This window comes from Tupaia chinensis, unplaced genomic scaffold (assembly GCF_000334495.1).
Source record: "Tupaia chinensis unplaced genomic scaffold, TupChi_1.0 Scaffold000283_1, whole genome shotgun sequence".
NCBI classification, from domain to species: Eukaryota; Metazoa; Chordata; class Mammalia; order Scandentia; family Tupaiidae; genus Tupaia; species Tupaia belangeri.
This window is the reverse complement of record NW_006159766.1, coordinates 332,943-349,929: the sequence shown is the minus strand read 5'-3', so window position 1 is coordinate 349,929 and position 16,987 is coordinate 332,943. Positions and strand designations below refer to the sequence as shown.

Genomic DNA, 16,987 nt, shown 5'->3' with positions numbered 1-16,987 from the left:
CAGACTTTCAGTGTATATTGAGCGGGGCTATACAGTGTTTGTCTTTCAAAGTCTGACTTCACTCAGCAGTAAATGGCCCACTTTCAGCCACTTTGAGTCACACAGTAGTGTCTCATTGATCCTTATGACTGAATAGTACTCCTTAGTGTAGATGTGCCACAATTTTTCCACCCAGTCATCAGTTCTTGGGCACTTCCATACTTCCATGTCTTCACGATTGTGAATAATGCTGCAATAAATATGAAAGTGCAAGTGTCCTTTCAACTGAATGCTTTTCTGTCCTTTGAGTAAATACCAAAGAGTGTGAGTACTGAGTCAAATGGTAATTTTATTTGTATGTTTTTGAGAAGCTTCTATACTGTTTTCCAGAGTGGTTGTACCAATTTACATTCCAAACAACAGTATAGGAGGGTTCCTTTTTCACCACAGCCTTGCCAGCACTTGTCATTCTTTATTTTACTTTATTTGTTTATCATGACCATTCTGACTAGGGTTAAGTGGTATTTCATGCTGATTTTGCTCTGCTTTTCCCTATGATAAGAAATGTTGAACAGTTTTACATATGCTATTGACCCTTTGGATGTCTTCTTAGAGAGTTGTTCTTTTAGTTCATTTGCCTAGTTTTGGAGGTGGGGCAGGTAAACTGCTTGACTCCTCTATATCTTCTGATTATCAACCTTATCTGAAGCATAGCTTGCAAATAGGTTTTTCCATTCTGTGAGTTGTCTCCTCACCCTATTTATCATTTCCTTTAATTTGCAGAACCTTTTTAGTTTAATGTAATCTTGGTCTATTTTTGAGATAATTGCCTGTGCCTTAGGCTTCTTATTTAAGAGTGTTCCCTGTGTTTTCCACCAGTAGTTTTATCGTTTGAGGCTTTACATTTAAATATTTGATCTATTTTGAGTTGATTTTTGTTAATGGTGATAGTTAAGGATTCAGTTTCATCTTTTTCTTTAAGCGGATATCCAGCACCATTTGCTGGAAAGAATGTCTTTTTTTTTCCAATGCATTATCTTGAGCCCTTTGTCAAAGATTGGTTGACCATATGCTCATTGATCAATATGATTATTTTCGCATTTTCTCTTCTGATCTACTGGTCTGTTTCTACTTTTGTGCCAATATCATACTGTTTTGATTACCACAGCTTTGTAAGATATTTGGAGGTCAGGTAGTAAGATGCCTTCTATTGGGTCTCAGAAAAGTCATGATGTATTTTTTTTTTATTTGTTTTTTTCTATGCAAAAATGCATCACTACTTTTTCAGTGACCCAATACTTTATTCTTTTTGCGCACTATTACCCTTAACTGTATGTGTGTTGTCAGGCTTTTCCATTCTCGTGAAGGGGAGTGCTGACCTTCTCTCCTTTCATACAACATACAACTTTTCTTAGGACAGTCATCATTTAAGGGGAGCCAGTTTCTTCATACCCCTTTCTGCAGCCCTCACTGTCTCCAGACCTGAAACTGGAGTCAGATTATATATCTTGCTGTACCTTTGCCTAAACTAGGAAGAAAAGGATTATATATCAATTTTTAAAAATATTTTTGCTAACAAATCATCAAAAATTTCAGGAATGCATGTAGAAATTGGTTCTGCTGTTGAGAGAAAGGAGAGGAGAGAGAAGGAAGGGAAAGGAGGAGGGAAGGGGTGGGGAGGGGAGAGGAAGAGAAAGAAATGCACTTTTGCATTTGGCCAAGTATATTGGTGTGGTACGATTACAAGAGATTGTGGATTTAATGTTGCAGCCCAAGTGATTCTTATGCTTACTCCTTTGATTGGTCATAGTATTGACCTTTGCTAAATGCAGTTGAATGTCAACTCATGGCATAATACAGAGGAGGAAGTCAACGATTAAGGGAAATAGAACGGTAGAGTAGATATAGTACCCTGACCACGTACGTACTCCAGTATTACCAGTATTCCATTTCCTCTGCAGTATTCTCTGCTAAGAGGTCCAGAAGGTTCTTTATTCACTAAGGTAATGAGAAATACTTTGAGGGCAGCGTCAGCACATATAAAAAGCAGTGTAATTGCCGTTGTCTGTAGGTGGGAGGAGATACTATATTGGTTAGAGCCACCACTTTCTAGGGTGGCTCTAACTTCCATAGGCAAGCTAGGCAGCATTTCTATGACGATCAAGAGATGTTGACCTGAATTTCTCTTTTTAGTTGTGGCTAAATGATCACGGGATATCTAGATTTAAAATAGTTGGGCAGTTCATTAAGGTCCTACCTGATCTGTATAAACAAAAGATTTTAGGGCTCACAAGACTTGGAACTACCATCAAAGTGAATTGTAGCCCTTCAGTAAAGTTCCTAGAACCAAGTCAGATCTTAGATTGTGTAGAGAATACAGAGAACACATAGAGAAGAACTTAGATTCTCTGTGTTTATGCAGTAAATTAATTTTCTCTTCCTCCATCCCACATACACCCTTCTTTGCAGTTTAGTCCATAGATTATAGAAGAAAAAAGAAAGGAATTGGACATCAGTCAGAGATTTCGATATTGGAGCTGTCTGCAGGAGCTGATGAGTGTGATGAGAACAGAGTGGGTTTGGTTTGTGCAAGGCTTAATTATAATCTGTCAGCCTTGAGAATCTTGTTGGGAGCTTGCAGTTTGGAATAAATGTGTACGTTGTTTGATAGCCAAGACTTGGTCTGTATTTGTGGTTGCTCATTTCCAGACAACCACACAGTGCTGGGGCAATTTGCCAGGTAGGGGTCCTGCAGAAGGAAGAACTCAGCTTTCTGGCACCCCTTGCAGCTAGGACACATGTGCCCTGGACGGTTTGGATCAGATGCATCTGTGTAACACATAAATTCAGAAGAGAGAAGTGCCAGGTAACAGCTCTTGCTTGTGATTGCTTCCTAATGTGGGTGGTGGGCATCGACGTTTTTAGAGTTTTTGTGTGGTAGAGCTACCAATGAACTCTACTGTCGTAGGTTCAGCTTTTATGATTCACACTTAGGAACAACTTGGTGGGAGACTTAGATACTTTTCCTAGTGCATTCTTCAGCTCTCTGAGGAGAAGTCTTTATATATAATGCTGTAGGGCATGTGTGCTCATGAGAGAGAGAGACAGACAGACAGACAGACAGACAGACAGTGAAAGTGTGCATCCCCAGGGTTTGGCCACACTTGGAATTCTTTCAGTTCCTTTCTCCTCTTAGGATTTTGTCTTTGGCACATTTCCCCAAGTCATGTGATTCAAGAGTCAAATCACGCAGGTGGGATCCAGCCACCTTAACCACATACCATTGGCTAGCCCTAAGTCATCTATCTATCTATCTATCGATCGATCGATTGATTCTGGTAGAGGTTTTTGCCTTAGGGCATGTGCACTGGCTAGAGAGAGAGACAGAGTGAGAGGGAAAGTGAGAAATCATCTTCCTCCGCAGGGGATGGCCATGCCACAAACTTTCTCCTCCATTCTTTCCTGGGATCTTGGGCACACACACACTTGTGCCCAGCATGAGTTTCAAGCATGGGTCTGGGAGTCAAACTCCAGTTGGCTGAGTGGGAGTCCAGCGATGTAACTGCCGCACCATATGCTGGCCTCCAAATAATGCAATTAAATAAATTAATTTTCTTTAGAAACCACTCCTGAAATAACATTTTATTTTTCTTGTTCTTTGCAGCTTAGGAGTCTGATTGATCTACTTAAAAAAAAAATTATTTAATTTTATTTATTCATTCATTTATTTTAATTTGACCAGACACACACTCTCACACACACACACACACACACACACACACACACACACATGGGGGGGGTAGTGAGAAGCAAACCACCAGGTTCAGGACTCGAATCATGGTCGGCCATGTGGGAGTGTCCAGTGCTCCAACCACCATGGACTTGCTGGTTTTAATCTACTAATTTTAAAGATTTTGTTATTGTCAGATTATTTTGTCTGATTAACCTCTGACCTTTGCCTGTCAAGTACTTGTAGTTCATTTTTTCCCTTCCCAGAGGTTTGCATGTTTGCCACTCCTTTTCTTACCTCGAATGCCATTTTTATGCTTTTTGAATTGCTTCTTGTCCTTCCCTTCTCAGCTTGAGCTCCACTGCTGTTGTGAGATCTTTCTTGTACCATTTCAGCAACCTGACGGGCTCTTTCGTTCTTCTGAATTCCAGCAGCACTTGTCTAGTATTAACGGCACAGTATATGACAAGCTCCCTGAAAGCTGGTAGTGTCTCTCGTGCTGTCTAGCAGAATGTCTTGCTCCTGTGGGATGAAGGTTCAGCGCATTCCCCCCTGTGATGTGTAGTGACTAGCAGAGAGTCACAGTCATGCCAGGCTGAGTGAGCTAATGAACTAGGTACACGCATTTTACTGGGGACCTGGGGGACCAACGGTCTGGCCGTGAGGCCCAATTCCCATTTTTCTCAAGGAGTCTGAGGCTCGCCTCTGTCATTTTCACAGTAGGTGGCCATATCATCTGAATTTACTGTCTTTATAATGTTTTATAATTTTTCACCCTGAAAAAGTCCTTCTAATTCTTTTCTTCTTCCTAGTTCCCTCTATCGTGCCCTCTGGAATGCTGTTCATGATCAGCACATTTATTATTTTCTGTTTCTTTTAAAATTGTGCAAATTGTGAAATAGTTCAAGCAAAGAAAAAGTACAAAAAGTAACGTAACAGACACCTGTGTCTCTAGCCTCAAGGTCAAGTGAGGTCCCCCTTGGCCTCGTAGCTTTCCTCTGGAAAGCTCTCCCCTTCCCATACTTTCCTTCCTTCTTCGAAGGTGCCCATAATCCCGAAAGCCCTTGTGACCATTCCTCTGTATCCCCCTGTTGTCTTTGACCGTATGGAAGCATTTACCTAAAACATGAAATGAAGCATTTTCACGGAGCGTTGTTTTCTGTGTGTATTCATATTGGCGTGTGTTAGGTTTGGTTCATTCCTTTTAACTGCTGTTTAGTTTTCCATGTTGACTAAAGCTCAGTTTCATGTGGAGAGATAATTAGGTTCTTCTTTTGGCAAATAATTTAGTAGGGCTTGTATGAATTTAGTCAATATGTAATTTTATTTAGGATAGACACCGAAAATGGAATTGCGTGGATCATTGATCTAGGTGTCAGTTCATAATTTTTATTTTTAATTTGATTTTTTTATTGCCAGAGGGCGTGTGTGCTTGCCAGTCACAGAGAAGGATGGGGGAGGGGAGAAGCACCCCTGCCACCGGACACGGTCACACACAATTCCCTCCATTTCTCCATCCTGTTGGGAGTTTGGGCACACATATGTGCTTGGTGTGTTTTCAAGATGCCCAACCCCAAGATTCAATCTGCGGTTGGCCATAGGATACCCAGCTTCCCTTTAACCACTAGGCTGTGGGATCTGCTCAGGTTGGTTGAATATTTTTGTGCTTTTTTTTTTTTTGAGAGGCTTTTGCCATAGGGTGTGTGCACTTGCCAGAAAGATAGAGACAGAAAGTGAGAAATCACCCTCCAGGGAGAATGGCTATACTGCAGTCCCTTCTCCATTCTCCCCCTTGGCATCTTGGGCATGCATACACATGCGCCCAGTGTGAGTTCAAATCACTGGGTCCAACACTCGAACCACAATTGACCTCATGGGAGTCCAGTGATGCAGCCATTACGCCATCTGCTGGTCCCTCATCACACTCTGTTTTTATTATTCTGTTTTTCTATTTTGTGATTCTTTGTGTCCTTTGCTAATTCCTGTTTTTCTGTTTGATATTTGCTTTCATTTTGATTTGTGGCATTTCTTTTATAACTTGGCCATTAGTCTTTTTGGTAATATATGTTGCAAATATCTTTTCTAGTTTAGTTTGCATGCTGTCTTTTAACTTTTTTTTTTTTTTTAAGAGAAATTTTTGCTATAGGGGGCATGTGCTTGCTGGAGAGACAGAGACAGAAAGTGAGAAATAAGCCCCCGCCTCCATGGGGGGGAATGTCTACATGGCAGTCCCTTCCCCTCTATTCTCCTTTCAGGATTTTGGTCATGCACATACATGCATCCCATGTGAGTTTCAAGCCACTGGGTGTGGAACTTGAATTGCAGTCAACTACATGGGAGTCCAGCGCCGTAACTGTTATGCCCTCTGCTAGTCCTGACTTTTAACTTTGAAAAGTTGTAGATCTATTGTATGAATTTATTTCTATACCTTATGCTTTGTACCATAGTCTTATTTGATTTGTCTTCTTTCATATCATTACTATACTGTATGACAACAGTTAAGACATAAATCTTGATACCTGATGAGTCTTTGATCTTAATGAAGATTTTGGGTCAGCTTTTCAAATTTCAGTGTCACCTCAAAAGGAAAAGAAAAACAAGCCGCAAATCCTGTTAAAGTTGTGATTGGAATCTCATTGAATTTACAGGTTATAGTGGGCTTAATATTGGATGACTGTGGTCTATGTCTTCTTTTAAGTAGTTTTTGCTTTTAATTGCCATAGGGTATGTGCATTTGGGGGGGGGAAATCCCTCCCCCAGAGGGTGTGGTTATGCACAATAATTTTTCTTCCATTTTTCCTTCCTGGCAGGACTTTGGGCACAGAGGCACATGTTCCTGGTGTGATTGTCCTCAGTGCTGGGATGGCCGTGTGGGACCGCAATGCACATTGCTTAACCTCTGTGCTATAGAGCAGCCCTTTAGGCATTCTTTAATGTCTGCCAGTATAGTTATAATGTTTTCTTATAAAAGTCTTAGGTTTGTTCTCATGTTCTTTATGGTTTGTTATAGTTGTGAGAGATGAATTTTTATACAGTACGTTTTGTAACTGGTAGTTACAAACCAATTAGTGTGGGTAACAAGTTGCTATTTGTATTCTGATTTTGTATTTATGAACTTTGCTGAACTCTTAATTCTGGTGCCAGATCATTGCATCTACACATGAGGGGTAATCAGTGGAGAGGTGATCCCAGAGCAGCCGTCCACACCTGTGTGGTGTTGCCATGTAGGCGCCTGCAGAACTCTGCATGAGTTTGGGAAATCCTGGAAAAAGCTGGAAGGGTGAGAGCATCTTCTGTGTACAAGGCAGATGACCCCCTGGGATGAGGAAGGCACAAAGCCATGGCAGTAGTGAGTTGGCCCCTGTTACGGGCTGGGAGGTCAATAACTGATGCCCATTCAGCAGCTAAAACAGAACTGGGCAAGGTTGAGAAATTACTGGCTTTGGACTTGTCAAAGACCCGTATGCCAAAAAAACCCCCAAAAAACAAAAAGCCAAAAAAACCCCATGATGGATTAAAAAAACAAACAAACCCAAACAAACCCATACGGGAGTGTGCTGCCATCTGTGAGAGAAAGCCCAGGCTGGCCAGCCGTGTACATGTTGGGTGGGCTGACTAGGTTCTTTAAGCACTTCAGACTAGGGTATAAATATAAAAACACCTCCAAAACACCAAAAAGATGATTATGAGTCCTTACCAAAGCTATTAAAAAAAAAAAAAAAAAGACAGGCAGGCTAACTACAGGAGCCAGGCCTCTGTTCTGAGCTTGCAAAAGAGGAGGGACTTAGGAATTAAAGCAGAGTGAGCTGTGTACTCCTGTCTGGTCCAAAACAAAATAAAACAAAAGAGATCGGGGTTATGCCCAAGCATTCCTCCCCTCATAGAGTCACAGAGGTGGCCTTTGCCACCAGGTGGGGATGGCTGGTGCCTTTAGCTCTAAAATCCATAAGGCCACGGTCTCTAGGGAGGCTTTTGTTAAAGAGGAGAGGGAGCACTGCTAGCTCATTACCTCATTCTGAGTAGGACCCTGGCCTTGGGAGAGCTGGACAATGACCATAAAGGCCAGGGAGGAGTGGCCTCCTGGCTGCTCTCCTAATGGGACCAGGGTAGGGAAAAACATGCTCCAAGATTTGAGTATGATAACTACAGGCGGTTCTGGCAGAATAAGGGCCTTCACTAATAAAACCAGTTCTAGTGTGCCATACTAATTAAAATCCTGTTTACCAGCTCCCTTCAACATTGTAAATGTAACACAGTATATAATGTTAATCCATAATAATTTATCCCCATCTCAGATATCTCCCGAATCCCCAAAATAAATGATAAATACCAACAAAATTAAAGAGCCTGATCAATAGTTCCTAACTATTCCCTAGTTAAGTATAAATAAAATACTCTAAAGTCATAGCTGCATAGTTTTTATAGTTGCCTACTTTACACAGGTGGATCAAGGTTATAAATAACAAAAACTGGCAAAAATCTCAATTATAAACCAAGGGTGGCTTCACTTCAGTGTTTATTAAAATTAAAGACAAACAAAACAACTATTTGCCAAAATTAAAGGGCTAATGTGTGATGCTATTCAGGCTTCCTTAAACATTAAAACAACAAGAACAAAGAAACGTAAGTGAGGATTAAAATGACAGCTTTGCCAGGTTAAGATATAGCTTGTTAAAAAGAAAAATCTCCCAGGTAGCCGAAGAGGTCTCCATTGATCTTGGCCCTGTTGCTCTCAACTGGTATAGTCATAAACTTGGTTATTTATAACCTAATCCCATTAAATAGTCCTTGCACCCTTGATCCTTGGACAACACATATGGTATTGGCCCCCCACAACAACTTGCCAAGCTGGGAGTCTCCTGGCCCATGGGAATCAAACAGCAGTTGTCGTGGTAGTCAGTAAAGATTTGGTACCTTTGAAACATTCTTCTTATCATCCGGAGTCGTTTCTTTCTGATGTTTCTGACCACAGCGATTGCCAACCTGTTTCTGTCCTAGGTTGCCACTTAAATTGATGACAACAAACTACTGTCATTGTCCAGCACTAAAAACATTGTAGGGTCAGCCAGGTAGCATAGTGGCCAAGGCAGCTGGATTCCACATGGCTGACTGCATGGCTTAAGTCTTGGACCAAAGTAGCTTGAAAAACACACTGGGTACGTGTGCATGCTTGCCCAAAATCCTGAGAGGAGAATGGAGGAGAAGAGACTGGAGCGTGGCCAACACCCCCCCCCCCCCCCCAGAGTGATTTTCCTCTCTGTCTCTCTGTTGAATGCATAGGGCCTATTAAAAACCAAAAATCACAGTCATTGTTTTTATTTAAACTAAATACAAAATATAAATAATACTGGCTAATCATAACCTTTTGGGACTCCTGAAAACCTATAGTTGTCAAATAGCTCAGTCTTTAATCTTTGTAAAACTACAATGTATGCTTTGTAGCCTAACATCACAGGAACAACCGACACTTGAGCTTATCATATGTACCTGAATGGCTGGGGTGGCTTCTGCTAAACATAAGCAATTAAGATCCCAAACTTCTTCCTGTGGAAGACAACTAAATACCCCCCCACACACAGACACACGTGTACACATACTAATCATACTGATTGTTGGCATTTTTTTGTCCGATGCTTACTGTGAGGTATAATTACTATATACTACGACTGCAGGCCACCTTCTGCTACCTAGCCTCAGGAGGTTCACAAAAGAAAATTGCTTAAAATTGTAGGGTCACACAGAGGTCGGGTGGAACCTGTGAGTGTGTGAAGACACCACACTGACATCATCCCTGTGCCCCTCCGCCCTTGCACTGCCTTTAGTGTTGTGTAATGCACCAGCACTGAGCCTGCCTTTCTGGTTTGGTTAAATTCTTACTGGGCACAGTCATTCAGACCCCCTAAGTGAATAGCCTGCCTCTTCGCTCTAACAATAGAGAGCTAGAGACCTTTGATCTTGTAACCCCTCAATATTCACACCCCCCTCCCCAAGCTTGTCCCCATTGTTCAACTCCTTCTCAGAAGTCCCCCTGGTCAGGGGTGGGAGTTGTTTAAAACCTGCAGAGCAATAAAAACCTACCTCTCTGCTGATCCCCACACTCCCATTTTATAGGTTACACTCTGATACTAAACTTTTATCATGGCCTGCAAACAATTACTTCATTTTTCTGTCTCCAAGCACACAGACACCTACAGATAATCATATAATCAGTGAGTGATTGTTTTTGTTGTTCTGGAGCCTATGCTTTTTTATTTTTCTTGTGGTAATGACAGATGTAGGAGCCTTTACTAAAATCTTGCTGTTCTGGGTCTTGGCTTTATATGTGTGTTAGTGTTGAGGAGGAAGGGCCTATGTGGTCTGAAGTCTCCCACCTGGGGCTGAAAGTCTCGTCTCTGTTCTACATGAGGCAGAGGCCAAATATATAGTGAAAGATTAATAACCCACTGTGGGGCACAAACACCGACAACTTGCAATGGCAGTTTTTCTGGTGTTACTAGCACTTAAAGATTTTTCTTTTGGGACCTGCAGATCATAATGGTTAGGTCGTTGACTCCACTGAAGTCAACTGCGATTCAAATCCTGGACCTGGTGGCTTAAAACTCACACTGGGCTCATGTATGTGCAAGCCCAAAATCCAGAGAGAAGAATGGAGGAGAAGGGACTGTGGCATGGCCATCCCCTGGGGGAAGTGGGCTGGGGTGATTTCTTGCTTCCTATTTCTCCATCTCTGTTTCTCTGGCGAGTACATGTGCACTATAGCAAAAAGCTCTCAAAAAAAAAAAAAAAAAGATTTCTCTTTCTTGGTTACTAAAAGATTCATTTAAATTTAATGATTTTTGAGGGCTGGCCCCTTAGTACAGTCCTAAGTCCAGCATGTGGGGAGCTGGATCCCATTTGGCTTACCATGGCTTGAGTCCTGACCCTGGTGGTTTGAGGAACTCACTGTGAATTCTCCATCCCATCAGGAAGGGATAATTGTGACATGACCTCCCCACACTGGAGAGGTGTACTCTCTTTCTGTCTTTCCCCCTCTCTCTTGGGGGGTACACTCATCTTCTGGCAATAAATAAAAATAGAAAAATTGGGTCAGCTCTGTAGCTTAGTGGTTAAAGGAGCCAGGTCCCATATGACCAACAATGGTTTGAGTCCCAGCCCTTGTGGCTTGAAAAACAATGTCAAGCATTTGTGCATGCATATGTGTGTGCACAAGTTTCCCAAATCCCAAAGGGAGGGAGTAATGGAGAAGGGATTGCAGTGTGACTATGCCCTGTTAGGGGTTGCTTTCTCACACTCAGTCCCTCTGTCAATTCAAAACATGTACCCTCTGGCAATTCAAAAACAGTGAAAAATATTTATCAAGAGTCTATTAAAAGAAAAAGTGATTTTGATGTTTTCTTTTCTGAGTCAAGTTTCTGTGGGAAGGCATTTCAGGTGAAATAATACACTGTTGGGAATGGAAGTATAGCCTATACCAGATCCATTGCATTCATTGAAATTTCAGTGTTTAAGTGCTCTGCATCCTGAATACTTCTATTCTGGTTTTTGATGTCTTACAGTTTTTGGTAGTGTAGTTTTAAGAGATAAGTCTTAAAACTTCTTGTACTTGTTTTTCATTGTTAGGAGGAACAATGTTATTATTGTCTTCCTTATAGATAGGTAAGTGTAAGAAATTAGGTTGGTGTAAAAGTACTTGCAGTTTTGCTTTGTTGAAATTTGCTGTTTGATATTGGACACATTTAAAAATAAATGTGGTTATGTTATACATCATTTTAATGTGCATGTCTCACTTTTTTTTCCCCCCTAATGGCTTATTACTTGCTGTTTGTTTTATATGTGTTTAAGACTGTGAGAATGATGGTAGACAAAAAGCAAATTTGAGTGATTTTCTTCTTCAAGTACAAAATGGATCGTAAAGTAGAGGAGACAACTCACAAAGTCACAATGCATTTGGCCTGGAACTGCTAATGAACGTACAGTGGTGGTTCAAGAAGTTTTGCAAAGGAGAAGAGAGCTTTGAAGACGAGTGCAGTGGCCGGCCATTGAAGTTGACAACTGATTGAGGGCAATCATCGAAGCTGTCCTCTTCCAACTGTGTGAGAAGTTGCCGAAGAATTGAGAATTGACCATTCCATGGTTGATAGGCATTTGAAGCAAAATGGAAAGGTGAAAAAGCTCAATAAGTGGGTGCCTCATGAGCTGATCAAAAATTTTTTAAAAATTACTGTTTTACTGTCTTTTCTTATTCTTTTTAAAAGTAATTATTTATTTAATTTTATTTATTCATTCCTTTATTTAAATTTGACCATAGCGAGACACACAGAGAGAAAGGGAAAGTGAGAAAGCAATCCAGCAGGTCTAGGACTTGAACCACAGTTGGCCATGTGGGAGTGTCCAGCACCTTAACCACCACGCTACTTGCTGGTCCCCTGTCTTCTCTTCTCTGTGCAACAAAAGTAAACCATTTCTCGATAAGATTGTGATGTCTGATAAAAAGTGGCTTTTATATGACAACTGGCCACGAGCAACTCAGTGGCCGAACTGAGAAGAAGCCCCAAAGCACTTCCCAGAGCTAAACTTGCACCAAAAAAAAGGGTCATGATCATTGTTTGGTGGAGTTTGATCCTATACAGCTTTCTGAATCCCAGTGAAACTATGCCATCCGAGAAGTGTGCTCAGCAAATCTGTGCGATCCACCAAAAACTGTAACGCCTGCCTCTAGCAGTGGCCAAAAGAAAGGGCCCAATTCTTTTTTTTAAATTTTTTTATTTTTTATTAAAAGAGAGAGATTTACTATAGGACACATGTGCTTGCCAGAGAGACAGAAAGCAGGAAATCACACCCTGGGGGGATGGCCATACCATAGTTCCTTCTCCCTTTTTTTCTTGGAATTTTGGGCACGCATGCCCATGTGCCTGGTGTGAGTTTTAAGCCACTGGGTCTGGGACTCAAACTGCAGTCAACTACATGAGAGTCCGGCCACACATCCATTTCCCAATCTGCTGGGCCCAAAAGGGCCCGATTCTTTCCTACAACAATGCCTGACCACACGCCACACAACCTATGCTTTGAAAGTTGAATGAGTTGGGCAATGAAGTTTTGCCTCATCTGCCATAATCACCTGACCTCTTGCCAACTGATGCCACTTCTTCACGGGTCTCGACAACTTTTTGCGGAGGGAAGACACTTCCACAACCAATAAGATGCAGAAAATGCTTTCCAAGAGTTCATCAAATCCTGACGCATGGATTTTTATGCTATAGGAATACACTTATTTCTTGTTGGCAATGATGCATTGATTGTAATGGCTCCTATTTTGATGAATAAAGATGTGTTTGAGCCTCGTTATAATGCTTTAAAATTCATGATACAAAACTGCAATTGCTTTTGCACTAACCTAGTACATATTAAAACATTTCAAACAGTGTTAGTTACTGGTCTCAGCCTCCTTTGAGCTGTCATCTACTGCCTTCCTAGTAGATTCTGCATATTCTGGAAAGATGCTAGCATATTGCATGCTACCTCCTGTACCTTCCAGGGCCTTCAATAATTCCTGATTTCAGTGTCCATATGGTGACTCATCAACATCCTGAGCCTTATTTCTTTACCTGATCTACCCAAATCCAGCGAGTTTCCTCCTTCACTCTGCCCCACTACTCACTCTCATGGGGACTGCCATGTTAATAACTGTCCCACCTGGTGAATCACCAATGTGAAAACCGTGTGTTCTTCAGAGTTGTTTGCTTAGCTCTTCCCGTTAGAATATTCTGCCCTCTCGTACGTTCAGCCTTTTGGCTTCTTTTAGACATCAGCTTTCTCTGTTTTTCATATATCTTATTACCTGAGGCTTGTGTGCACTTTCTGTTCTTATCCTAAATTACCCTTACTTGTTCCCTTGTCTGGTAAGACCTCAATTTTGGATGAAATCAGTTATCTGATCCTTTCATTCCTGTAGTACCCGAATAGTGTTGTAGAAAGTTACCCGAAAGGACGTTAGTTTCTATTATAGATTCTTGATCATCAACCATATTCAAACCTATTACTGCTTGGACATCTTTTGCATTAGTCTTATCAAGTGACTTCCTCCTCTTCACTATGGCCTTTTTAATCATCCACCCTCTTCAGACCCCCAACATGCCTCCTCCCTTTCCTACAAAAGACATTTTTAAATTTCATTTTTATTATTTTTTACATTACATTTAATCACATATATTTTTACAATGTATAACATTTCATTTTCAGCACGATTACCATGCACATCAGTCAAGACAAAGACATTACTATATACATCATCAGCAAATAGCTTTTCATTTTTTTCCAAATTCTTTATTTTTAAAAATTTGTTTTATTGTTATTATTTTTATTTTTAAACATTCAATTGCTACACATCATTTGGCTTGTAAAGAGTATTTATACAATATGAAAAACTTCTCAGACCAGTCCAGTTGAGAATACTATACATGTCATCATTAACAGGTGATAAACCATTTCTGTGTCTCACAAATGTTAATGCCTCTCTATTTTTTTCTCCCTGATTTCCTTCCCTATACTCCCCCCCTGCACTGTCTCCAGTGTCCATAACTATTTTCACTGCTTTTATGTCCTCCAATATTTCAATCTCTACTATAGAATGTGGATAGTTGGTATATATTAAGTTGGTATATTAAGTGGAGACATACAGTAGCTTTCTTTCATAGACTGGCTTGCTTCACTCAGTAATTAATCTTCCATATTTGACCACTTTGTATCAAATGCCAGGTTTTTTTTTTTATGACTGAATAGTATTCCATAGAATATATGTGCCATATCTTTTCAATCCATTCTTCTGTTCGTGAACATTTGGGTTGGTTCCATGTCTTAGCAATTGTAAATAATACTGCAATAAACGTTGATGTGCAAGCGCTTTTCTAACTGAGCATTCTCCTTTGGGTAGATACCCGGAAGTGGGATTGCTGGATCAAATGGTAGTTCTATTTGTAGATCTTTGAGGAACCTCCATGTTGTTTTCCACAGTGGCTGGACCAATTTACATTTCCACCAACAGTGTGGGAGAGTTCCCTTTTCACCACAACCCCGCCCATACTTACCATTTTTTTGTACTTTTAATCTTTGTGGGTCTGACAGGGGTTAGGTAGTATCTCATTGTAGAAAAGACTTTTCTTATTACTTTCCATTGAAAATCGGATTACCAGGTGGGAACACTTAGTTGCCTATTGCCTGTCTTATGTTTTCCTCCTTCTTAATGTTGCAATAGAGGGAGTACTACTAAGATATTCCTCTCCTTCCCATCTTCTGGGGTACCTAATACAGTTTATTATCTGCTCCCCCCCCCCCCCCGTTTTTGGTATTTTCAGCTTCATGCTTTATACTTGATTCTTTTCATCAATATTTAAGCACACATATTTCTCACTACTTAAAATATGAAACAAACATTAAGTCTTCATGAGTATCACATTACAGATTTCGTAGCCCTAATCCAAAATACTTGAGATCAGAAAGAAGTGTTTATTTCAATTTTGTTTTGATTTTGGACTTTTTTTGATAAAAAAATGTTAGGATGTTATAAAATGTTGTGAATGTGAGATAATGACTGGGAGATAATCTTTCTGATTTTATTGGCATCTGACTTTTAAAAAAAAAGGAGCAATAATTGTGGGTCATTACATCTCGAAACATGTCCAAAGGGCTTGTCAGTTCTCAGATGCAGTTGAGTTTTGTTATATCAACTTTCTGTTTTCTGATTTGGAAGCCATATCAGTGAAAGATCTCTTTCCTATTTATAAAAGTATTCTAAATACCTCCTTTCTTTTAAAATTTTTAAAACTTATTATTTATTGTTTCAATTTGCCAGAGGACTTGGGTGCTCACTGAAGAGAGACAGTGAGAACGAGAGAGGGAAAATTATAAAGCACCCCCCCACCATCCCTTGGGGTATGGTCACGCTGTAATCCTTTCTCCATTTCTTTGTCCTTTTGGGATTTTGGGTAGGTGGCATACTCACTTGGTGTGTTTTCTAAGCCACTGGATTTGGGATTTAAAACATGCAGTCAGCCATGTGGGAACCAGCTGCCTCAACCACCATGCTACTGGCTGGCCCCTAAAAGCACCTCCTTTTTGAAAACTCTTTTCTCTAATGTACTTTCACCTTTGTCTATTCCTTTGGTGTTTATCACGGATAATGATCCTCAAGGGCGTGTTTTCCATTTTTATACTGATGACTTTCTGTTTTAAAGGTTGATATGCGTTGAGGCTGAATGAAGTTATGAGCTGAAAATAAGGATAGTTAAAAATGCTTAGAATTGGGGATCAGCAGGTGGCATGGTTGTTAAGGGGCTGGACCTCCTACATGGTGAACCATGGTTCAAGCCCCAGACCCAGTGATTGAAAATCAGTCCAGATGCATGTGCATGGGTGCCCATGTGTGCCCAGAATCCCGAGAGGAGAATGGGGGAGAAGTGATTATTGAGTGGCCATTCCCTTTTATTTTCTCCCTTTTCTCACTTTCCCTCTCTCTGTTTCCTAAACCAAGTGTCCTGTGGCTTAAAAAACAAACAAACAAACAAACACCAAAAGCTCACAATTATACTATTAAACATATCTTTAAAGCAGTTACTAAAGGGATTGAGGTTAGGGGTTATATTTCAGATTTACTGTTTAATTATTTCTACAGAGTACATGGGAAATTTTAACAAGAGTGCCTTTTTTTTTTTTGAAAAACAAAACAAAACAAAACAAAAACAAAAACCTTTTGCTATTTCTTTAGAGACAGCATTTATGAGGGCATACAAAAAGTTCATGGAAAATGGGTATGATGAAAAAAAATTGTGCATGGATTGATACCAAGATAAGCTCATATTTTAATCTTTTTTCACGAACTTTTTGAAATCTCCATTTGTAGTGGTCAAGAATGTTTTAATCTATTTTCCTGTTGTTATAACTGAATACCACGGGCTGGGTAATTTGTAGAAAATAAAAGTTTATTTATTTCCCGATTCTGGAGGTCCTAGGTGGAAGTCAGGGGACGGCTTTGGTTTGTGGGCACTCCCTGCAGAGTCTTGAATTAGCATCTGGCATCATCTGAGAGGGCAAGAACGTGTGTCAGCTTTCATCACTCTCCTCCTTAGAAGGCCACCAGGATTCAGTTATGGGGGCCTCACCCTGATGACCTTCTCTAACGCTAGTGACTTTCGAAAGCCTCATCTTGTAATACTGTAGCTGGATTAAGTTTCCATCCTCTTAACATCAATAGCAACGAAATTTCAACACATTCAAACTATGCCA

At 40.5% G+C, this 16,987-nt stretch overlaps 1 protein-coding gene and 1 pseudogene across 6 annotated transcripts in view; one reads left to right on the top strand and one right to left on the bottom strand.

The window, feature by feature from the left end:
* Positions 1-16,987, top strand: part of FBXW7 (F-box and WD repeat domain containing 7) — a 242,278-nt gene that overhangs the window by 41,592 nt on the left and 183,699 nt on the right. The window lies entirely within an intron of this gene.
* Positions 1,244-1,380, bottom strand: LOC114008088 (uncharacterized; annotated as a pseudogene).